A 24,457-nucleotide genomic window follows, 5' to 3' on the forward strand; every position below is an offset into this window, starting at 1 on the left:
TTAAAAAATTGGAACACAGCCATGCCTGTTTGTTTACATGTTGTCTATGGCTGTTTTAGATCACAACAGTAGAGTTGAGTTGCACAAAACTATGGCCCACAAAGCCTCAACTATTTGTTTTCTGGTCTTTTACGAATTTACCAACCCATTCTAAACTTTTCTTTAAAGAGTAGTTTCTTGATTTTGAGAGAGGGAGGGAGAGGGAGAGGAACATCCATGCGAGAAATACCAATCAGCCGCCTCCTGTACACCGCTATGGAGTGTGCTGTTATCCAGGAATAGAACCAGCAACCTCCTGGTGCACGGGAGAACACCAAGCCTCCCCAGCCAGGGCCCATTCTAAACTTGTAAGGTAAAAAGTATGAGTGGAAAAGCAAGTTGGTTGTTTTAATTTTTTACTTCAGTACATAGATTTTAAAAATCAACATTTTATACATTGCCAAAATAACCGCTTAAAGTTAATATGTCCTTGACCTAATACAAATCTATATTCACATTTTCCCAACTGTCCCAAGAAGTTTTAGAGAATTTTTATCCAATCTGGAATCCTAGCCAAGAACTATGCATTACACCACGTTATGTGTCTTGACTCTTTTTCTCTCCTAATCTGGATTCTTGGAACATTTTTGTTGTTTGTTAATCCTCACCTGAGGATATTTTTTCCATTGCTTTTCAGGGAGAGTTGGAAGGAGGGATGAGGGGGAAGAGATAAAAACATGGATGTTAGAGGGATACATTGATTGGTTGCCTCCCATCCCACACACTGCGACCCACCAGGTGTGGCGAGAACCTGCAACCCAGGCCCAGGTACATACACTTGACTGGGAATCGAACTGAGACCGTTCAGTGTGCAGGCTGATGCTCTCTCTAACCACTGAACCACCAGCCAGGGCCAACACTTTTTTTGGTAACACGAACTTATTAAAGAGGTGGGGCCAGTTGTCCTCGAGAATGATCTTTTGTATTTGACAGACTTTTTTCACAGTGTCCTTCAACTTGTTCCTCTAGCTCAGTGGTTCTCAACCTTCTGGCTCTTTAAATACAGTTCCTCATGTTGTGCCCCAACCACAAAATTATTTTCGTTGCTACTTCATAACTGTAATGTTGCTACTGTTATGAATCGTAATATAAATATCTGATATGCAGGATGGTCTTAAGCGACCCCTGTGAAAGGGTTGTTCGACTGCCAAAGGGGTCTCGACCCACAGATTGAGAACCGTTGTGAGTCTAGCTGATATTTTTGCTAAGCAGAATTAGATCTAGAGTCTGAGAGATTCAAGTTAAACAGTCTGGGGGTAGAAGACATCACAGGAAAGATGTTATTTATGTTGTGTAACATCAGGAGACAGACCCAGTTTGCTGGGGTCCAACCCCAGCAGGTCCAGGGGTCCCCAAAGGTGTGGATGGAGTCAGCGAAGAAGGAATGGTACGGGGTCAGCGTTCAGTTGATCAGCATAGCAAGGTTCTCCCTCCAGGATCTCAAGCCAGGAACTCCAGCCGAGTTCTGGTCAGGATCTCCAGCGAAGTTCTGGTCTCCATGTTCTCTCGCTAGGTTCTCCAGCCAGGTTCTCCAGCCAGGTTCAGTCACCAGGTTCTTTAGCCAGGTTCTATCCAGGTTCTTTTGCCATGTTCTGTCTAGGTTCTCCAGTGAAGTTCTGTAGCCAGGTTCTGTCCAGGATCTTTTGCCATGTTCTCTGGCTAGGTTCTGGTTAGGATCTGGCGTTTATTGTCTTGTTACATCTGTATTTATACCAGCCGATTTTAATCCTGTCAATTTCTATTACAAAGGTTAGGGCGTTTCTTATCTCCATTCCAGGGAGTAAAGATTATGTAGCTTAACTACCCGCCTGGCACTTAATTAAGGGGTTGTATCCACTCCCTAACCTCAGGGAAAAATCCCCACCTGGGGAAACAACCTTTCTCAGAGAGGTGACCTTGGTTAAAACACATGGCACTAAGGAGAGCAAACATATTAAGAACAATATGCTATATATGCCAGGTCCCTTGAAACATATGCTGTGCAGATGTTTCTTTCCTGCAGCGACTGTGTCAAGCAGCAAGGATGGACCGGCTTCCAGCACCAGTTGTCCTGCCACTAGCCTGATCTTGTGTATTTGCAGGGAGATCTTTTAAAGCTGGTTGGTGACAAATCGGTGCCCTGAGAGAATGGGGCAGCTGGCAGTGCAGCTCTGGTTGGTTGGTTGCTAACAAGCAAAGGGGCCCAGTATTGCCAAATCTTATATTTCAAGAACTTTGCTCTTCCTAATGTTTATGCTAAATCTCACAACTTAAACATTGGTTCAATTTCTTTTTAAAAATGCGTGTGGGCCAAAAAATAAAACATTTAGGGTCTACCAGTTTGCAAACTCTGTTTTAGGCTGAAATCACAGCATGGATAAAAACAAGTGGAGCCCGGCCAGCATGGCTCAGTGGTTGAGTGTCCACCTATGAACCAGGAGGTCATGGTTCAATTTCCAGGCAGGGCACATGCCTAGGTTGCAATCTTGATCCCCAGTGTGGGGCTTGCAGGAGGAAGCCGATCAATAGTTCTCATCATTGACGTTTCTTCTCTCTCTTCTCTGAAATCAATAAAAACATATTTAACAAAAAAACACAAGTGGAGATGAAGGATATGTTGAAGAAAGAAAAGACTAGCGTAATCTGGAGCATAGAATTTTTTGAAGGAAATAAGGCTAGAAATAATTTAGGGCTAATCCTTGGAAGGCCTTGAATACATGGCAGCAGAGTATTTGGACTTTAATCTTACAGTAAGTTTTTGAGAAGAGTGACTTCCAACTCAGGATTTTAGTGGCAATGGGGAGACAGCAAAAATTTTTGATGATACTAATAAGCTTTGCAGTAATTTATGTGAGAGGTTTAGAGCTTGAAAAAGCAGGAAAGAGGATACGAGACATCCAGGGAGAAAAATTGACAGTGGTTAGTAACTGACTAGATTCACTCAGCCAACATTTATAGCATACTTGTCATGTGCCAGGCATGGTGCTAGGCATTTGAGATACACAAATAATTGAGAAACAAGTCTTTAAAGCAGGGGTGGGGAACCTTTTTTCTGCCAAGGGCATTTGGATATTTATAGTATCATTCATAACAAATTATCAATTTGGCCCTAACCGGTTTGGCTCAGTGGATAGAGCATTGGCCTGGGGACTCAAGGGTCCCAGGTTCGATTCTGGTCAAGGGCATGTACCTTGGTTACGGGCACATCCCCAGTAGGGAGTGTACAGGAGGCAGCTGATCGATGTTTCTCATAGATGTTTCTAACTCTCTCTCCCTCTCCCTTCCTCTCTGTAAAAAATCAATAAAATATTTTTTTTTTAAAATTAGCCTGCTATATTTGATCAAACATTTAGTTAACTCACCCCTAATGCTTCGGCAGAGCCAGACCAAATGATTTCGTGGGCTTTATATGGCCCTGAGGCCGGACGTCCCCCACCCCTGCTTTAAAGGCAGTTTCAGCTTGGTAGATGCACTGGACCAAACAATGATCTTGTGTATTTATACAGGATAATATATTGCTGGTAGCTAAGGACTCAATGGGACAATGAGGAAGAAAGGGGTCAACCACCCACCCGATGGGATGCAGGAGGGAAGGCTTCTCAGAGGAATCGTTGGAGCCGAGTTCTGAAAAGGGTCACACACTGGCTGTGAGGAATGGCATTTACTGTGAGTCAGGCAGTAAATATTAAACATCTCGTCATCTGAACTTTATAAAAGGCACTGTTATCATCTCCATTTTTTATGTGGGGAAACTGAAACAAAGGACAAACTTCACACAGCAATTAGAACCGGGTTTGAACCCAAAAAGTCCTTTCAGAGTCTGTGCTCCTAATCACTGCACTTAACCAGGGCCACTTAACCAAAGATGAGTCATAAAGACAAGACGGGTTTCTAGTCTGTGTAAATGAGAAGACAGTGCTGTTAATCTGAATAGGGAGGAAAGGATGAGCAGGTCTCAGGGCTGAAGTAACCAGCGCATTTGGGGAACACGGAATTCGAAGTGCTGCTACGTAGACGTGTGGGAATGAAAATGTGGGTCTGGAGCTTAGGAGTAAGAAGTCAGGGTTAAGGTTGTGGAGTTGGGCGTTATCTGCCCAGAGGCAATCAAGAAATTCTAAGAATTAATGCAAACGTTAAAGGAGAGAACAAGAAAGCTAAGAATGGGGCCTCTGGGTATTTCCAGAAGTAATCTAGAACAAAATCTGGAAAACAGATAAATGATAAAGTTGGCTAATGGGTCAGCTTTTTTAAAAAATTAATTCTGCTCTAACTGGTTTGCCCAGTGGATAGATCAAGGGTTCTGGGTTTGATTCCGGTCAAGGCACGCACCTAGGTTGGATTGCAGGCTCCTCCTGGGGCCAGGCCCTGGTCCGGGCTTGTGCAGGAGGTAACCAATCGATGAATTTCTCTCACATTGATGTTTCTCTTTGTCTTTCTCTTCTAACTCTCCCTAAAAATCAATGGAAAAATATCCTCGGGTGAGGATTAACAACAACAAAAAAGTAATTTTGAAGTAGTGAATCATTTAAATGTGGCTCATAAACTCGCTACGTTTCTGTGAAGGAGTTCCACAAATATTTTGTATAATGGCAGCATTCCCAAAACAAGTGTCGGTTGAGGTAATTTCAGCTCAAGTCCTCTAATGACTTGCTTGACTGGACAAACTGCAGAGATCCAAGCCTCTTAACATTTGGAACAAGTCCACAACTTGGAAGGGTATAATATTAAACTGTTGTGTGTCAGATCCCCACACATTAGCTTTCTAGTCACATAAAATCAACTGATACTTACCTGGCAGGGGAGATATCATCTTCGTGATCACGGAGATGGTTTTCCCGGGCGAGTCTCGGCCATTGTACTGTGGACGTGCTGACCCTGTGATTCCCCCAAATGTGGGAAACTCGGCTGCATAATTTGTGGTAGTGGAGGACTGCATTCATATTCTTCCCCTGGCCAAAAAAAAAAAGAAACTTTTATTAATATCTAAGAATTTGTAGCTGAAAAAATTCAGTATACCCAGCCAGTGTGGCTCAGTGGTTGAGTGTTGACCCATGAACCAGGAGGTCACGGTTCAATTCCCGATCAGGGCATATGCTGGGGTTGCAGGCTCGATCCCCAGCAGACAGCATGCCAATCAATGTTGATATTTCTCTCAATGATGTTAATGATATTTCTATCTCTCTCTCTCTCAAATCAATAAAAAACATTGTAATCCCTAGCTGGTTTGGCTCAGTGGATACAGAGCGTTGGTCTGCGAACTGAAGGGTCCAGATTCAATTCCAGTCAAGGGCACGTGCCCAGGCTATGGGCTCAATCCCCAGTAGGGGGCCTGCAGGAGGCAGCTAATCAATGATTCTCTCTCATCATTGATGTTTCTATCTCTCCCTCCCTCTTCCTCTCTGAAATCAATAAAAATATATTCAATTTTTTTAAAAAATCAGTATAGGATGGCATTAGCCAGTCATTAGTTATGAAGTGAAGAGACAGGTCATAGCTGGTTTGGATCAGTGGATAGAGTGTAGGCTCTTGGACTGAACGGTCCCGGTTAGATTCCAGTCAAGAGCACTTACCTTGGTTGCAGTCTTGATCACTGGCCCAGTTAGAGTGTGTGCTGGAGGCAACCAGTTGATGTGTCTCACATCAATGTTTCTCTCTGTCTCTCAACCTTCCTTCCACTCTCTCTAAAAATCAATGGAAAGCCCTAACTGGTTTGGCTCAGTGGATAGAGTGTCTGCTTGGGGACTGAAGGGTCCCAGGTTCAATTCTGGTCAAGGGCACATGCCAAGGTTGTGGGCCGATCCCCGATAGGGCATGTGCAGGGGGCAGCTGATCAATGATTCTCTCTCGTCATTGATGTTTCTATCTCTCTCCCTCTCCCTTCCTCAATCAACAACTACTATATACACACACTAGTGGCCCAATGCACAGATTTGTGCACATTGAAATAAAATTAATTAGAAGAAATATTTTAATATCGCTATTTGCCCTTTCTCTATAATGGAAGTGTCAACTAATTTCACAATCTACAATGACAAATCAAAACACACGCATGTGATTGGCGCCAGCGAGAGCTTTATATGTATGGTGCATGCACGAGTCAACTTAGCCTTTTATAGATATAGAATAAACTTGCTTAATTAGACCTGCTTTCTGATTTAGCTAAACTTTTTCCAGCCCAGTGAAGCACCCCAACTTCTCTTTCAGTTAATTGTCAGCAACACAGCAGTAAATATCAACATGGAGCAGATTATTATTATAGATCACACAGGGAGAACAAAGGGTAAAATATTTAACTGCAGCCGTGTTTGACTATATCCTGTACAGTGAGAAAACCTGAAGTCATTTTCAAGGTCCACCAATTCTTACTTCTTTTCAGTTGGGTCAAGTTTCTAAATCTCCATTTTCCGGCTAATGAAAAGAAAATAGTGTCCTATCTACCTACTCCAGGACTTCTGTGAGGATCAAATGAGATGAGGCAGGGGAAAACGCTTCACAGACATTTGGTTAAAGTGTGAAATGTTTGCACGTGGCTATAAAGCAAGTTGTGTTCCTGGGCTGAAGAAACTGCAAGGAGGCTAGTCGTCACTGTGGGGAGCTGATATAGGGTTAAGCCTCGGTCTCACCTGTTGGCAAAGTCACAAACAGGTCTTAACCCAATCCAAGAGGTGGTCGCTGATTTACATGAGCTATCATTTAACCGTTTGAGTCCCAGGGGGTATTGAAAAAACACTGTCGAAGAATCCCAAACAGCGCAACCGCGCTTTCTCTAAATGAGTACGAAAAGACCCAAACAGCGTGATAGCGCTTGTTTTATTTTATGTCGAGAAATACCAAGCAGCGCGATCGCGCTGCTTGGGACTCAAACGGATATTAATTAAAAGGAGCTGTGTGATGTACTTGTGTCAGTAAATCTGAGCGTGCGACTTCGACAATCAATAACGCACCGTCAGCTGTCCACAATGTTCGAAATGTGCTGGGTTTTCTCGACATAAAATCTCAGCAGCGCAATCGCGCTGCTTGGGACTCAAATGGTTAAAAAATAAAAAAGGGGGAGGGGCAGGCAGGGGTTAGTGTGGCCAATGTTTACAGATGAACTTTAACTCTGGTCCAGGCATGGAGACAGTGACCCGGCAGCCCAGTGGCACCTCAGTTCTTAACAAATAACAGTATTGAGTTGACAGGTTAAAATAAACCAGAGAGAAAAAAAATAAAATAAAATAAATAGAAAAGGGGGAATTTGCCAGAAGCCAGTCCATCCTTGCTGCTTGACACAGTCCCTGCAGGGAAGAAACATCTGCACAGCATATGTTTCAAGGGACCTGGCATATACGGCATACTGTTCTTAATATGTTTGCTCCCCTTCTTAGCGCTATGTGTTTTAACCAAGGTCACCTCTTTGGGAAAGGTTGTTTCCCCAGGTGGGGATTTTTCCCTGGAGTTAGGGATTAACAGGACTAAGGAAGGGAATCAGTAAAAGCCCTTAACTAAGTGCCAGGCAGGTAGTTAATCACTTTAACTACGAACAATCACGCTTAAGCTGCATAATCTTTACTTAGGATAATCTCCTTCAGTTACTTCCTTGGAGCTTAACAGAACAATAGAGTAGTGACCTTGGAATGGAGATAACAAATGCCCTAACCTTTGGAATAGAATGGATAGAATTAAAATCAACTGGTATAAATACAGATGTAACAGGAGAATAAAAAAAGAACCTCGCTATGCCCTCTTCCTGGCCCACGCACACCACCTCCACTTCCCTAGTAGGACTAGGCAAGGCATCTAATGTAAAAAAGAGTTCTCAGATTTTAACTTGGGCTGATGAAGATCAACATTCAGGAACATTCTGTCCCTATGTAATTATGACTATCCCCTTTACATTATGGGGAAGAGATATCTTGTCTCAAATGGGAGTTCTATTATATAGCCCCAGCGGTGTTTGATTTACTCCTGTTACCAAAAACTACAAGAAAATGAGTTTAACTATTCCTCTCCTCATCATGTTCTACAACATACTCTATTTGTAATTAATATACTAAATGTAGATTCTGAGGGAAATTCCCCGATGTACAGACATTGGAACCCTGATATAACTAAACCTAAAGCCCTCGTCAAATGGAGAGACTTGCTTACAGGAGCCTGGAAGGGACTTGATGTACTTTTAACCTGGGGGATAGGATATGCTTGTATATTTCCACAGGACGCAGACTCACCTGTGTGGATTCCAGACCATCTAGTCCGACCTTACGTCTCACCACCCTCCGTCTCCGCCTCACCCTAGCACACCTGACCAGTGCCCGTCTGCAAGAGATGTTGTTTGCTGGTTCTTTGGCCTTTCTCCTTCCCCCATGAACACAGCCTTTTCTAGAATCTCCCTACCCTACTGTTCCAGGAAATGCACCTCCCTTTTCTGCCGTGTCGAGGGGGGGTTTCTGGTATATGCCCCATACGTGGAGTTGTCTTGTGCCAAGAGCCTGACATCCTGGCTGAGAAAGCCCTGTCCCGGGACTACATGCTGACAGGCCGTTCCTCCTTTGTCCTGTATTGGCCCCTCTTGCCCTTGTGTCAAGAGGGACCCTCTTCTCACAGTCCATTTGCCCACAGCTGTTGCCTGGGCTTTCTGTTCACGCTGATGTTGAGGCCTCCTTGCGGCTGGTGCCATGGATCTGTCTCTCGGCCAATGGTGTGAGCTGGGCCCTCCCTGGAGAAGAAACCTGGGTTCCCCAAGAGATGTGACCAGAGCCAGGGCCTCGCCAGCAGGCGAGGGGAGCCCAAGGCAGGTGCTGGGTGTGAAGGCCACAGGGGCATAGGCTACCAAGGAGACAGAACTGAACCTCTTGCAGGGGGCCACTGCCCCTCCCTCATTCGCACACCTCACATTACCCTGCTTGGCCCCGGAGGATGGCTGGTTAGCCAAAGACGGATAAGATTCCTCAGGGAAGGAACAATCTAAGACAGGCACAGTCACAAAGGGGCCATCAGGAGACAATTTGGGGGTCAACAAGAGGTGGGGCACAGACCTTCACCCCCCCAACTTTGCAGAGTCCTGAACCCTCACCCCTTCTGAGGGAGGTCTCCTGCCCCCATAGCTGCTTCACTTCCCACACCCAGCTCAGATCGGGACCCAGGTAAAGACAGAGACTGGCTGACAGCAGCTGCCCTCTCACTGCAACAGGACTTGTTTCCCATTTCTACCTTGGACCACAGGGAAAGGGGCAGATGAAGGAAAGGGCTGTGTCAGGATGCTGCCTTCTTCCCTTTCTTCACCCTCTTTTTTCTAAACTCTTCCATGCCTTGTAGTTCTTTTGCTTTTTCTTCTTTTTCTCTCTACTACCCTCCATCTCCGCGTCATCCTCCTCCTCCCCAGTATCATCCATATCGGCCGATCCAGAGGGCACAGCTGGCTCCTCCCTGGACACCGACACCACCATTAAGCGTGGCCCTGATGGACCCTTGGATGCAGCCCTTCAACTCGCTGACGCTTCGGGAAGCCCATTGCCAATGACACCACCCACTAGCCAGATCAACAAGGACAACCAACCCCCCGACTTGAGGACAGCTGAAATCCCTTGACTGAAGAGGCCAGCAACCTTCTACAGAAACAAGGCTCCTTGAGCACTCCATCCACTATGTTTATAGCTATGCTCACTATCATTGCTTGTCAGTCTTCTTCCGAGTCTTAAACAACCCAATCCAAGAGGTGGCTGCTGATTTACATGTGCTATCATTTAAAAAATAAAACGGGGATTTTGCTGGAAGCCGGTCCATCCTTGCTGTTTGACACAGTTGCAGCAGGGAAGAAACATCTGCACAGCATATGTTTCAAGGGACCTGGCGTATATGGCATACTGTTCGTAATATGTTTTCTCACCTTGGTGCTATGTGCTTTAACCAAGGTCACCTCTCCGAGAAAGGTTGTTTCCCCAGGTAGGGATTTTCCCCTGAAGTTAGGGAGGGAATAAAATGCCTTAACTAAATGCCAGGTGGGTAGTTAATCCCTTTAACTACGAACAATCACCCTTAAGCTACATAATCTTTACTCCCTGGAATGGAGATAAGAAACGCCCTAACCTTTGGAATGGAAATTGACAGGATTAAAATCAACTGGTATAAATACAGATGTAACAAGGCAATAAAACACAGATCTTGGGCTGGAGATCCTGGCTAGAGAACCTGGTTAGGCTGCTGATTAACCTAGAATGTCGCAGCATTCAGACTATAGTGATGATGAGTTTTGTGCAGACAAGTTGTCCAATTATTCTTGTGATAGCAATCTTGAAAATGCGAGTACAAGTGATGAAGATTCTAGTGATGATGAAGTAATGGTGCGTCCCAGGACATTGAGGCAACGAAGAATTTCGAGCTCCAGCCTCTGACTCAGAGTCAGATATAGAAGGTGGGAGAGAAGAATGGTCGCATGTTGATAATCCACCGGTCTTAGAAGATTTTTTAGGGCATCAAGGATTAAACACAGATGCTGTTATAAATAATATAGAAGATGCCGTGAAATTATTTATCGGAGATGATTTTTTTGAATTTCTTGTAGAGGAGTCAAACAGGTATTATAATCAAAATAGGAATAATTTCAAACTTTCAAAAGAAAGCCTAAAGTGGAAAGATATAACCCCTCAAGAGATGAAGAAGTTTTTAGGGTTAATTGTTCTCATGGGACAGGTGCGCAAAGATAGAAGAGATGACTATTGGACCACGGAGCCATGGACGGAGACGCCATATTTTGGTAAAACGATGACGAGAGACAGGTTCCGACAGATATGGAAAGCTTGGCACTTCAATAATAATGCGGATATCGTAAATGAATCAGATAGACTTTGCAAAGTGAGACCAGTACTAGATTATTTTGTGCCTAAATTTATAAATATTTACAAACCTCATCAGCAATTATCACTAGATGAAGGGATCGTACCTTGGAGGGGAAGATTATTCTTTAGGGTATATAATGCTGGCAAGATGGTTAAATATGGAATATTGGTTCGTTTGTTGTGCGAAAGTGATACAGGATATATCTGTGACATGGAAATTTATTGCGGCGAAGGAAAGCGATTATTGGAAACGATACAAACAGTAGTGTCTCCATACACTGATTCGTGGTACCATATATATATGGACAATTATTATAATAGCGTCGCAAATTGTGAAGCACTTATGAAAAACAAATTCAGAATATGTGGAACAATCTGGAAAAATCGAGGTATACCTAAAGATTTTCAAACAATTTCTTTGAAAAAAGGTGAAACAAAATTTATAAGGAAAAATGATATATTGTTACAAGTGTGGCAATCAAAAAAGCCTGTATACCTGATTTCTTCGATTCATTCTGCGGAGATGGAAGAAAGTCAGAATATTGACAGAACATCAAAAAAGAAAATTGTCAAACCGAATGCACTCATTGACTACAATAAACATATGAATGGTGTTGACCGGGCCGACCAATACCTTTCATATTATTCGATATTGCGGAGGACGGTCAAATGGACAAAAAGGTTGGCAATGTATATGATAAATTGCGCATTATTTAATTCTTATGCAGTTTACAAATCAGTGAGGCAAAGAAAAATGGGTTTTAAAATGTTTTTGAAACAAACAGCTATCCACTGGTTGACGGATGATATTCCAGAGGACATGGACATTGTTCCAGACCTTCAACCAGTACCGTCTACTTCTGGAATGCGGGCTAAACCACCTACATCTGATCCACCATGCAGGCTATCGATGGACATGAGAAAGCATACGTTACAGGCAATTGTCGGAAGTGGAAAAAAGAAAAACATTTTGAGAAGGTGTCGCGTATGTTCCGTTCATAAATTGCGCAGTGAGACACGCTACATGTGCAAATTTTGCAATATACCTCTACATAAAGGGGCGTGTTTTGAAAAATATCATACGCTAAAAAACTATTAATTTCTATTTGTTTTGATTTATTATGAAAATTTTATTTTAAACTTTAAAAATATGTGTATATTTTTAGGTAATAAGTATTTTTTGGGTTTTTCGTATTTAGTTTATATATATCGAATTATTTATGTACTGAATAGATAAAAAATGTCTGTGATTGAATAAATTTTCATTTTTTACACAAGAAACCGAAAATTTCATTTCAATCGAACCCATACTTCAAAAGATATAGGCATTTTAAACTAACTCTGATTTTGCGCGGGAAACCTAAATAATTGCCCGCGCCATCTTATATTTTGGCGGGAAATTCACCCGACACCGTAGTGTTAACTGAACGCTGTCTCCGTGTCATTCATTCTTTGCTGACTCCGTCCACACCTTTGGGGACCCCTGGACCTGCTGGGGCTGGACTCCAACATCTGGCGCCCCTTTGAGAAAATAGTAAAAGAGTGCCGGGTGCTGAGGGCTGGCTGGTGGGATGGCGAATGAGGAAGAGGACACCATCTTTGAGGAAGAAAATGAAGAAGTTGGAGGAGGTGCAGAAGGTGGGCAGGGTGAAAGAAAGAGACTTTTTTCTAAAGAATTACGATGTTTGATGTATGGGTTTGGGGATGACCAGAATCCTTATACCGAGTTGGTGGATATTCTTGAAGACCTTGTTATAGAGTTCATCACTGAAATGACTCACAAGGCAATGTCAATTGGAAGACAAGGGCGGGTACAAGTTGAAGATATCATCTTTCTGATATGGAAGGACCCAAGGAAGTTTGCGAGGGTTAAAGATTTGCTTACTATGAATGAAGAATTGAAACGAGCTAGAAAAGCATTTGATGAAGCAAACTATAGGTCTTGACAACTTTGGAACTTACTGAAGCTTCCTTATCTTCTGGTCTTTCTATCTCCCTCTCACTTCCTCTCTGGAATCAATAAAAATATATTTTTTAAAAAAGATTGATATTGGAGCCTTTAACTGCCCGCCATTATACGACCATACTTGAATTACTTATTGGGTTTCAATGATCATACATAAGTTAAAGGATCTTGCAAACCATGTAGTACCTTCTGACTTTTTTTTTAAATATATTTTTTTGATTTTTTACAGAGAGAAAGGGAGAGAGATAGAGAGTTAGAAACATCGGTGAGAGAGAAACATCGATCAGCTGCCTCCTGCACATCTCCTACTGGGGATGTGCCTGCAACCAAGGTACATGCCCTTGACCGGAATAGAACCTGGGACCTTTCAGTCCGCAGGCCGACGCTCTATCCACTGAGCCAAACCGGTTTCGGCCCTTCTGACTTTTGACTGTCTACACCAGCGGTTGCCAACCGGTGGTCCGTGGACCACTGGTGGTTCGTGAAGTCCAAAAGTTTGGCGACCGCTGAATTCTAAACAATGAAGTATTTATGTACCCGGTGCATTTGTGCCGGTGTAGGGCATGCTCTCTATTTTTTTCCTAAATAATTCTTTGCTTGCTAGCAGAGGAGTTAAGGTTACTCCCAGTCAGACAGAACGTTTTATACAAGAAGTATGTCCCTGGCTTCCTGAGGAAGGAACTGTTAATTTAGAAACTTGAAGTAAAGTAGGAGAGCAATTAATGACTTATTACAGCTTCCATGGACCTGAGAAGGTCCCGGCAAATACCTTTTTCCTCTGGAATTCAATTTGTGACACCTTGGCACCAGAGGCAGAAATGGTTGGACTTTCTCAAACTTTAAATAGTGCCTCAACTCCACGTAGAGAGGACACATCATTATTGTCTCCAGCTCAATCTAAGAGCAATTTAGCTATGCCTACTGATCAGAAGGAGAATAAATATCATAAACATGACCCTTGGTCCTTTCCGGTCAGTAGAGAGGAGAAAAGCCCTCCCATTCAAAACAGGCTCCCTAAATGAGAAAGGAAGCCTAAATTAGGTCCTCCAGCTCCTATGAGCTCCATGTCTAAATTTCAAAGGGCGATAAGAGAAGCTGAAGCTAATGAAGATCTTGAATTCTCACACTGTTTCCCAGTTGCATATGAGAATGAGTTTGGTGAGGACGAAAACCCCACCTAGGAGTCTATACCTTACAAAATACTTAAAGAATTAAAATTGCCCTGACTGGTTTGGCTCAGTGGATGGAGCGTCGGCCTGCGGACTGAAGGGTCCTAGGTTCGATTCCGGTCAAGGGCATGTACCTTGGTTGCAGGCACATTCCCAATAGGGGGTGTGCAGGAGGCAGCTTATCGATGTTTCTCTCTCATTGATTTTCTGGCTCTCTGTTCCTCTCCCTTCCTCTCTGTAAAAAATCAATAAAATATATATTTTTAAAAAAAGAATTAAAATTGAACCCTGTCTCCGTGTCATTCCTTCTTCGCCGACTCCATCCACACATTTGGGAACCCCTGGACCTGTTGGGGTTGGACCCCAATACTCACTACGGAGAGGAAGCTGGGCATCACTACGTGACGTCATTACCCGGCGCCCACAGCCACCATTTCCGGGCTGGGCTGGGCTGGGCTGTGGGCAGCATTTTGCACCATGGGGTCTCAGCAGTGTCGGCTGCGATTTGGTGGACCGTTGCTCTGGGTTGGTGGTGGGACCTGTGTCCCACTTGGGGGAAGCCGAGTGTTGCTTTGTGGGCACCAGGTCCATGGTGCCATGTCTATGTAAATGGCCAGTGCGTGTCATGGCAGCTCCTGCATTGAGTGTCTGCCCCTGGTGGTCAGTATGCAACATAGTAACTGGTCGGATAGACACTTAGCATATTAGTCTTTTTTTTTTTTTAAATATATTTTATTGATTTTTTACAGAGAGGAAGGGAGAGGGATAGAGAGTTAGAAACATCGATGATAGAGAAACACCGATCAGCTGCCTCCTGCACATCTCCTACTGGGGATGTGCCCGCAACCAAGGTACATGCCCTTGACTGGAATCGAACCTGGGACCCTTCAGTCCACAGGCCGACGCTCTATCCACTGAGCCAAACCGGTCAGGGCAAGTCTTTTTTATATATAGATTATATTATATGAAAAAATAAAAATCAATGGAAAAATGTCCTCGGGTGAGGATTAAAAAAATAAATAAAGTGAAGAGACAGGAACTTTATGAGAGAAGGAATTAGGCTGTAAATGGAAATGCCCAGGATGATTAGATTGGGGGTATCTTATTGGGAAGAATTAAGGATAAAAAAATGGGTTATTAGGTAGGGTGTTATTGATAATAGGAACATGTGTTTGATCAGAGAGACACTGATGTTCCTAGACAAGGGAGTAATATAATGAAAGTCATGTGTTTTAGAGATTTGTGTGGTGAAACTGGGGCACCTGGAAGGCCATTGTAACAGAAGCATGAACTAAATGATGTAATGAAGGAAGCAGTCACTGATGAATGATGGGCTGGAGAGAAAAAAATGTCAGGTAATCCTTAAGGTTGGAAACTAGATGGAACTGAGAATAGTATCAACATAAAGTGAAAAAGTTTAGAATGTGATTCTGGGAAAGGAAGAGAAGTTTTGTTTTGTGTTTCAGGTGACCCTAGGTCAGCTATGCAGACACAGTCTGCCAGAGATAAAGGACCATGCCTGGATGGTGGCTTGAGATTTTTGTCTTGGGAGGAGGGAAAAGAATGAAGCTTTGGTAGAATTCCACAGAAGAACAAAGAAAACAAATGAGATGGAGAAACAGTTACTTTCTCTCGTTTTTCAGTTAAATTTTCTAGTTTAAAAAAGCATAGCCCAGCCCTGACTGGTTTGTCTCAATGGATGGAGTGTCAGCCTGCGGACTGAAGGGTCCCAGGTTCGATTCCATTCAAGGGCGTGTACCTTGGTTGCGGGCACATGCACTCCAGTACGGGGTGTGCAGGAGGCAGCTGATCGATGTTTCTCTCATCGATGTTTCTAACTCTCTATCCCTCTCCCTTCCTCTCTGTAAAAATCAATTATAAAAAAAAAACATAGCCTGGTCTGGCCGGTGTGGCTCAGCAGTTGAGCATCAACCTATGAACCAGGAAGTCACGGTTTGATTCTTGGTCATTGCGCATCCTGGAGTTGCAGGCTGGATCCCCAGTGTGGAGTGTGCAGGAGGCAGCCAATCAATAACACTCTCTCATCATTGATGTTTCTATCTCTCTCTCCCTCTCCCTTCCTCTCTGAAGCCTATATATATATATATATATATATATATATATATATATATATATATTTACTAATAAAAGAGAAACATGGTAATTAGTGTACGACCGCTACCCTTTTCATTGGCTAATCAGTGAGTATATGCAAATTAACTGTCAGCCAAGATGGCGGCCGGCAGCCATGCACTGAAGCGAGCAGGGAAGCTTGCTTGCTCCAGTGACTGCGGACTCCAACGTTCCCTCGCCTAACTTGCCGGCCTCTCAGCTGCAACTCTAAGCATCTATGTACTATGTTGCAAATAAGAAGCTAAACAAAACCCCAGAAACCAGCTGGACTGAAAGCCAGCCAGACCGAAACACTGTATCAATGTTTTCAGCAGGAGGCCTCAGAGCTAAAGCTGGCCCAGAATAAAAAAAAAAAAAAAGAAAACAAGGAGCGGTTGGGAGCTTCAGTCACTCGCTTCAGGAAAACAGCCCTCAGCCCTTCATCCAGACTGGCCAGGCACCCCAGTGGGGACCCCCACCCTGATCCAGGACACCCTTCAGGGCAAACCAGCCAGCCCCTACCCATGCACCAGGCCTCTATCCTATATAGTAAAAGGGTAATATGCCTCCCGGCACCGGGATCAGCGTGACAGAGGGCAGAGCCCAAACCCCCTGATCGCCCTGCGGCTCTGTGTGTGACAGGGGGCTGGGCCACAACCTCCCTATTTGCCCTGTTCTGTTCATGACAAGGGAAGGCGCCTCAACCCCCTGATCAGCCCTGCTCTGTGCCTGATAGGGGGGAGCTCCCCAATCCCCTGATTGCCATGCGGCTCTGTGTTTGACAGGGTGCAGCGCACCAACCCCCTGATCGGCCCTGTTCTGTGTGTGACAAGGTGCGGCGCCCCAACCCCCTGATCAACCCTGCTCTGTGGGTGATAGAGGGTGGCGCCCCAACCCCCCTCCACGGGCCTTGCTCTGTGTGTGACAGGGTAGAGCCATAACCTCCCCATTGGCCCTGCCCTGAGTGTGACAGGGTGCAGCGCCCCAACCCCCTGATCCGCCCTGCTCTGTGCATGATGGGGCGGTGCCCCAACTCCCCAATCAGCCCTGCTCTGAGCCTGACCAGGGGTTGCACTTAGGGATTGGGTGGCTGGGGGACCCCCCCTCCCCACCCCACCCCCGAGTGCACAAATTTTGTGCACTGGGCCTCTAGTATATATATATATATATATATATATATATATATATATATATATCCTGGCCAGTGTAGCCCAATGGTTGAGCATTGACCTATGCATCAAGAGGTTCATTTATTGGTCAGTGGGGGTGTGTAAGAGGCAGCTGATTGATGTTTCTATCTCATCCATGTGTCTATCTTTCCCTCTCTCTTCCTCTCTCTCTAAAATCAATAAATCATATTTAAAAATACACATTTATATGTATGTGTAGTTTGCCCTGCGGGATGCCTCAGTTGGTTGAAGTGTCATCTGTACACGAAAAGGTTGGAGGTTCTATTCCAGGTCAGGGCACATATCTAGGTTGCAGTTTTTATTCCTAGTGGGAGGCAACCAGTTGATAAATGCTTCCCTCTAATTAATGTATCTCTCTCTCTTTTTCTCTCTCTTCCCTTCCTCCCCTCTAGAATCTATAAAAACATATCCTCGGGTGAGGTGGCTGTGTGGAGTAGCCACTCTGTCTCACAGCTTCACCAATAAACTCTCTTTCACTTAAAAATAAATTAATATATAATTTGTAAAGTAAAACCTTAGTTTACTTGTTTGTTTTTTAATATGTATATTTTTTTATTTTAGAGAGGAAGGGAGAGGGGAGAGAGAGATAGAAACATCAATAATGAAAGAGAATCATTGATTGGCTGCCCCCTTTATGCCCCCCACCAGGGATTGAGCTGGCAACCCCGGGCATGTGCCCTTGACCAGAATAGAACCTGGGACGCTTCAGTCCACAGGCTGGCGCTATTTGCTGAGCCAAACCAGCTAGGGCAAACCTTACTTTACTTGTTGATGAAACAGTGTTCTAACAGCGATTTTCCACCAGTATGCCTCAATAATTTTTTAAAAATATATTTTTATTGATTTCAGAGAGGAAGGGAGACAGAGAGAGAGAGACAGAAACATCAGTGATGGGAGAGAATCATTGATCAGCTGCCTCCTGCACGTCCCCTACTGGGGATGGAGCCCGCAACTGGGCATGTTGCCCCTGACCAGAATCGAAACCAGGACCCTCCAGTCCACAGGCCAATGCTCTATCCACGGAGCCAAACTGGCTATAGCTCTCAAGAATTTTTAAAATATGCAATACCTGACTATTTAGTCAGGGGCACTGACCTCTTTTGCCGACTGTCAAAAAACAACAACAACAAAAAAAAACCAGCCAACACAACAATAACCATTTGGTGTGAATGAATCAAAATTATATCTTCTTATTTGGTCAGATCGGCCAAAAACTTATTTTTTAGTGTGCCATAGAATTTTAGTCATTAGTTGATGTGTGCCACGAGATGAAAAAGGTTGAAAATCGCTGCTCTAAGAGAAAAACCGGGTACAGTGTCTCTGCAGCCCATTAAGAAATCAATGGTTTCAAACATAGCAAAGATTTCTACCACAGGGTTGTTAAGATAATAGGAAGCTGCAGGCAGAAGGTATGCATTTTATTCAAAAAATGAAAGGAAGTAAATAATGTGGTGGTTTGCCGAAACCGGTTTGGCTCAGTGGATAGAGCGTCGGCCTGTGGACTGAAAGGTCCCAGGTTCGATTCTGGTCAAGGGCATGTACCTGGGTTGCGGGCACATCCCCAGTAGGAGATGTGCAAGAGGCAGCTGATCGATGTTTCTCTCTCATCGATGTTTCTAACTCTCTATCTCTCTCCCTTCCTCTCTGTAAAAAATCAATAAAATATATTTTAAAAAAAAAATTAAAAAAAAAATAATGTGGTGGTTCGTAAGTGTCAGGTGTAGTTTTGTTCTGAATTAAAGAAGGATTGATCCATTATAAAAAATAAAATAACTAAAAAATTCAAAAAAGAAGGAGGATTGATCCAGCAGAGGAGGAGAATTTGAACATACTATGGAAGGGTACTTACAGAAGGTTCCTTAGGAGATTGAAATGAGTGGGATTGCAAGTCTAGGTGAGAAGGTAACGTAAGGGCAGATATACAAGGCCAAATACCGAATCAGAAGAAAAGAATGGCAGTGAGTAGAATGTAAAAATGGTGACGGGGAGGGAGGCCTGATTATGCAACGCAAAGAAAGAGACAGGATTTGTTGGGATGAAAGGAGAAGGATGAAAGAATTGGGGACGGGTGGCTGTGGGGATGGTAACAATTTGAACTTATCCACTATTCATGAGAATTTGAAGCCTTGGCCTCTCACCCAAAAGTTACAAGGGGCGCATTTGAGAGTGGATTTCCTAAGTCCCAGACAACCTCTGCCAGTTTCTCATTCTCAGTCCAGATCCTCCATTTTATAAAACCATGAGCCTTCTTCCTTTCACAACATAGTTGTCGGTTGCCCTCTGCTGGTCGATATTGGTCTTGGCCTCCAGATATTTAAATCTGAGAGCATGCGCAAAATGGGAAGCCAAGTACTGAATCTGTTAGGTAGTATTACAGCATATATTTGATCACATCTACATGTAAGACTTAGTAGAATAGATACAAATAAAATACAATCCTAAATCCCAAGAAGCTTATCGTACAGTCTGAGTGAAGACTAAAACATGTACACAAAACCACTGTAAAAAGCATCCATTTACTCAATAAAAAATTTTTTTTTATTGAAGAGTTTATATTCTACAGAGGAAACAATTCACATAATAAGATTAGGGCATAGGCCAGGGGTGGGCAAACTTTTTGACTCGAGGGCCACAATGGGTTCTTAAACTGGACGGGAGGGCCGGAACAAAAGCATGGATGGAGTGTTTGTGTGAACTAATATAAATTCAAAGTAAACATCATTACATAAAAGGGTTCGGTCTTTTTATTTTTTATTTATTTTTGCTTTTATTTATTTATTTATTTATTTATTTATTTTTTAATATTTTACAAAGTAGAGGGAGGCAGGGAGGGAGGATTCATTCCCAGCAGGACATGATCAACAGGTACATGGGCAGTGGTGTCAGGGACAGCAGGGGGGGGAGGGCATTCTGTGCTTCTGCCACAGGTGTCTTTCCAGGGTGGCCCGCAGGCGGAAGAGCACACAGCAGTGGGGGCACTCAAAGCAGGCACCGCCGGGCCCAGGACCGTGTATGCTGCGGTGGCGGCTAAGCTTGCTCCTCTGGGCACAGGCAAAGGAGCAGAGGTCGCAGGTATAGGGCCGCTCCCCGGTGTGTGAGCGCTGGTGCACAGTCAGGTTGCTGCTGTCGGTGAAACGTTTCCCACAGAACTCACAGCTCAGTGTCTTTGGAGTCTTCTTAGGCAACTTCTCTGGGATCTGAGCAGAGTTGATTCCCTCTTCCTTGATGGCGTTGCCCCAACTGTCCCCACCAGAACCAGCCTGAGCTCCACCACCTGGAGCCCGAGGTTCCTGCACACCTGCTGTGTCGGCAGCTCCAGCCCCTTCAGGGCTGCACAGGAGAGTCCTGGCTGGGGCAGCATCATGGGCGGCTGGCTCTGGAGGCGCAGCTGAGGCCTGTTCCTGACTGGCCTTGGCCGTGTAGGGCTCTGAGGTTGCAGCTGGCGGTGGTGGGTCTTCTTGTGGCGGTTGAGCTTGCTGCTGTGGGCACAAGCGTAAGAACACTGGTCACAGGCGTAGGGCCGCTCGCCCGTGTGCGAGCGCATGTGCACCTTGAGGCTGCTGAAGGAGCTGAGGGTCTTCAAGCACACAGGGCAGGTGGGGCTCCGCCGGAGGAGGCTGTTGGCCCGGGAGCCCTTGGCCTCCACTTCCTGCCCCACCACTGCTGACATGGCTGCAGCCACCTCTGACTGGCCCAGCAGCGGAGCCTCTGTGGCCTCAGATTGCGTCCGGTAGATGGACAGTCCATGGTCCCACTGGGCATGGCGCAGCAGTTTCCAGGCCTCTGTGAATTGTCGGCCACAGCGGAGGCAAGTCAAAGCCTTCGGGTTCTCGAGTTCTGAGTTCGGGCAAGGGCTGGGACCTCGAGAGGGCTGACAGCCCTGCTTCTTATGGTCCACGATGGCCTTGATGGCCTTCAGCCGGAAGGTCTGCAGGCAGAGGCCGAAGGTCAACGTATCTGAGTGTTTGCCAGTCCAGGGCTGGCGGTCGTGAGGATTAGGGACCAGAGAAGTCCACGGCGCCAACTGGTTCTGCAAGCCGAGGGCGAGGTGGGTAGGGGCGGCGGGCACCAGGGTAGGGGAGGAGCGGGTGCGCCCTCCAGGCGGCCTGGTGCGGGCACTTCCTTTGGAGAACCCCGCTGCAGCCCCGCGGCCTGTAGGGGCCACGGACTTGGCTCGGGCTTCACGTTTATGACCAGGTCCCCCATCTCCATCTTGTCGTCGGTGTGGGCGGTGGACTCGGGGTCTACTCGGCGGGGCTTACAGCCGGCCTTGCAGCGGGACATGGTTTGGGGTGCGGACGATCCTGTGAGCTGGCGGGCTTCAGGGCGGAAGGCGCGCGAGGCGTGTGCTCTCTGGCCAGAAGCTCAGCTGAGTGACTGGGGCCACTGGCCTGGAACTTATATAGGTGCTAGCCTGGCCGTGGCTCCGCCCAATGGGCGGGGCCTGATGGGCTCAGAAGGGGCGGCCCGCGGGGGCCTGGCTGGAGGTCAAACTCAGTCTGAGCCTTGCCCATGGGGATTGGCTTAAGGACTACAAAACTAAGGGCACCGAGCTCACGCGGCCAGCTTAGGAAAGGCGACTTCAGATCCCGTTTTAGGGGGTCTTTTTATTTTTTAGTTTTATTCATTTCATACGGGCCGGATCCGGCCTGCGGGCCGTAGTTTGCCCATGGCTGGCATAGGCCATAGGACATGGTGGGCGACAGACAGGTGATTAGAGAACCGACATTTAAGTGGAGACTGAGTAGAAGGTGAGGATAAGAAAGATGATTTCAGGCAGAGAACAGCATGAACACGGACAAATACTACTCCGAGAACTAAAATAATGCCAGTGGATGGAAGTAGGAAATATGGAAGAGTGGTGAGAGAAAAGAGACCAAAAGCAGCTCTGGAGAGTTTTTTTAAAATATATTTTTATTGATTTCAGAGAGGAAGAGAGAGGGCTAGAGAGATAGAAACATCAATGATGAGAGAGAACCATTGATCAGTTGCCTCCTGCACACCCCAGCATGTACCCTTGACCGGAGGTTGAACCCACAACTCTGCAGTCTGCAGGCCAACACTCTCCACTGAGCCAAGCCAGCTGTGGAAAGTTTTTTTTTTTTTTTCAAATATATTTTATTGATTTTTTACAGAGAGGAAGGGAGAGAGATAGAGAGTTAGAAACATCGATGAGAGAGAAACATCGATCAGCTGCCTCTTGCACATCTCCTACTGGGGATGTGCCCGCAACCCAGGTACATGCCCTTGACCGGAATCGAACCTGGAACCTTTCAGTCTGCAGGCTGACGCTCTATCCACTGAGCCAAACCGGTTTCGGCAAGTTTTTTTTTTTTAATATATATATTTTTACAGAGAGGAAGGGAGAGAGATAGAGAGTCAGAAACATCCATGACATCGATCAGCTGCCTCCTGCACATCCACATCTCCTACTGGGGATGTGCCCACAACCCAGGTACATGCCCCTGACCGGAATCGAACCTGGGACCTTTCAGTCCGCAGGCCGACACTCTACCCACTCAGCCAAACCGGTTTCGGCCTGTGGAAAGTTTTAAGGTCTCTGGCTACATTGTGCAGGCTGTGGTACAGCTTTACATATAACTCCTGTAGTTCTCACAAGAACTCCGACTTTCCAAATAAAGGCTCCAGCTAGTGGTGGGTCCAGCTTGCACCCGATCCTGAGAAAAGCAGACAGATTTGAAACATAGTTGGCAGGTAGAATAAATATAATTTGTAAAAATTAATTTTTGCACACGTGTATTAAAGGAGATTCCTTGCATGCCATCTAATGAATGGTGGTGGTAGACTGATAGGTTCCAGCTGGAGTCATCAAGAGCCTCAAAGAGGAGGAGCAAACCTGTGTATAGCATAGAAAGTGATTATGGTGGGGGTGGGAAGGAGACAGTGGTGAGGGCGAGGGTGGGAAATACAGCATGAGCCCCTGGTCCTTTGGGGATCCTCCTTGGAGAAGATGGTGCTGTGCAAGAAATGAAATACAAAAAGAACATCCTCCACAAGTATCTTAGATATCCCCCACAATCAGAAACGGGGGGACAGGAAGAACTGAGTGTGGTGAGTACAGGCGAGAGAAGGGACTGGTTCCCTATCTTGGCTAATACCTGCAGCATTTAGCACAGTACCTGGCACCTAGTAAGCACTCAATAAAAAGTGACAGTTATCCCACACTAGCTCCAGCTACATCTGCCCTATTTGCTTCAATAGGCCACTCCCCTAAGCCCTGTGGCACCTGAGGCCACCTCTTCAAGGAAATCCAAGTGAGAGCATGCCCTGTCCCTGGGTCTTCATTTGTCATCAGACCTACCAGACATGACTTCCGGTCATCAAATCCAGAGGCGCCCTCTCCTCCTGGAAACTCCAGTTTCGACTATTACAGCACAACAGGTATTCACATTCCCCAACAAAACGTAACCCTTCTTCAAATCCTTTGCTGTTCCCTACCGAAAGCATGAAACAATGTCAAACCTCGGCTAGCAAACCTGCAGTTACAGAACTCTGAGAGCGCCTTGTGTTCTAGCAGCCGATATGGTTGTGGATAATAAGCTTCCGAGATCGCCCCCATTTCCCCCAAATCCAAGGGTGAGACCTTCCGGCTTCACTTTCCGAGGCAGAAAGGTACATGCACGAAAGACATTTGCGAAAACAAGGGGTTCCCTTTACAGGTCCTGAAGGGAAGAAAGGGGGAGAAAAAAGCGGCCGTCACGAACAGGATTCGAACCTGTGCGGGGAAACCCCATTGGATTTCGAGTCCAACGCCTTAACCACTCGGCCACCGTGACTCCCAAAACTGCAGCCGGCCTCGCGCGTACAGAAGGAGTCCGCCCGGCGGGGACGCACACCCGCCGGCCGCGCGCCCCCTCCCCGGTCCCCACCTCCCTTCTCTGCCGCTCAAAGGGAAACATCGGGGGGACGGGGGACCCCGGCTGGGAGGGCCACCCACCCAGCGAAGACTCGGGGTCTCAGGGAGCGCGACGCTCTGTAGAGGCGACGGCGTTGCCTGCAAAGGAAGCAGCTGGCGGGCAGGGGCTGGCCCCGAGGGTGGCGGCCCGGGGACCCCGGGATGGAGGAGGGAGAGGCGCTGGGACGGGGCATGAGGGGCGGCTCGGGAAGCGTTCGCACGGTCTCCCCGGGTGAGAGGCGGGGACATCTCGGGGAGGGGGGTCTGGG

At 45.9% G+C, this 24,457-nt stretch overlaps 2 non-coding genes and 2 pseudogenes across 2 annotated transcripts; 2 read left to right on the forward strand and 2 right to left on the reverse strand.

The window, feature by feature from the left end:
• Positions 1-4,801: 4,801 nt before the first annotated feature.
• LOC139007908 (U1 spliceosomal RNA) lies at positions 4,802-4,969 on the forward strand. The gene has a single exon (XR_011471036.1). It is a non-coding gene; the product is annotated as a U1 spliceosomal RNA (small nuclear RNA).
• A 7,437-nt stretch (positions 4,970-12,406) lies between these two features.
• Positions 12,407-12,781, forward strand: LOC139005433 (transcription initiation factor TFIID subunit 13 pseudogene; annotated as a pseudogene).
• A 7,373-nt stretch (positions 12,782-20,154) lies between these two features.
• On the reverse strand, positions 20,155-21,556 carry LOC139006387 (zinc finger protein 296 pseudogene; annotated as a pseudogene).
• A 2,431-nt stretch (positions 21,557-23,987) lies between these two features.
• On the reverse strand, positions 23,988-24,069 carry TRNAS-CGA (transfer RNA serine (anticodon CGA)). Its single transcript has one exon. It is a non-coding gene; the product is annotated as a tRNA-Ser (tRNA).
• Positions 24,070-24,457: the final 388 nt, after the last annotated feature.

Source organism: Myotis yumanensis, unplaced genomic scaffold (assembly GCF_028538775.1).
Source record: "Myotis yumanensis isolate MYYU_CA2020_CCGP unplaced genomic scaffold, mMyoYum1.0.hap1 SCAF_3, whole genome shotgun sequence".
NCBI classification, from domain to species: Eukaryota; Metazoa; Chordata; class Mammalia; order Chiroptera; family Vespertilionidae; genus Myotis; species Myotis yumanensis.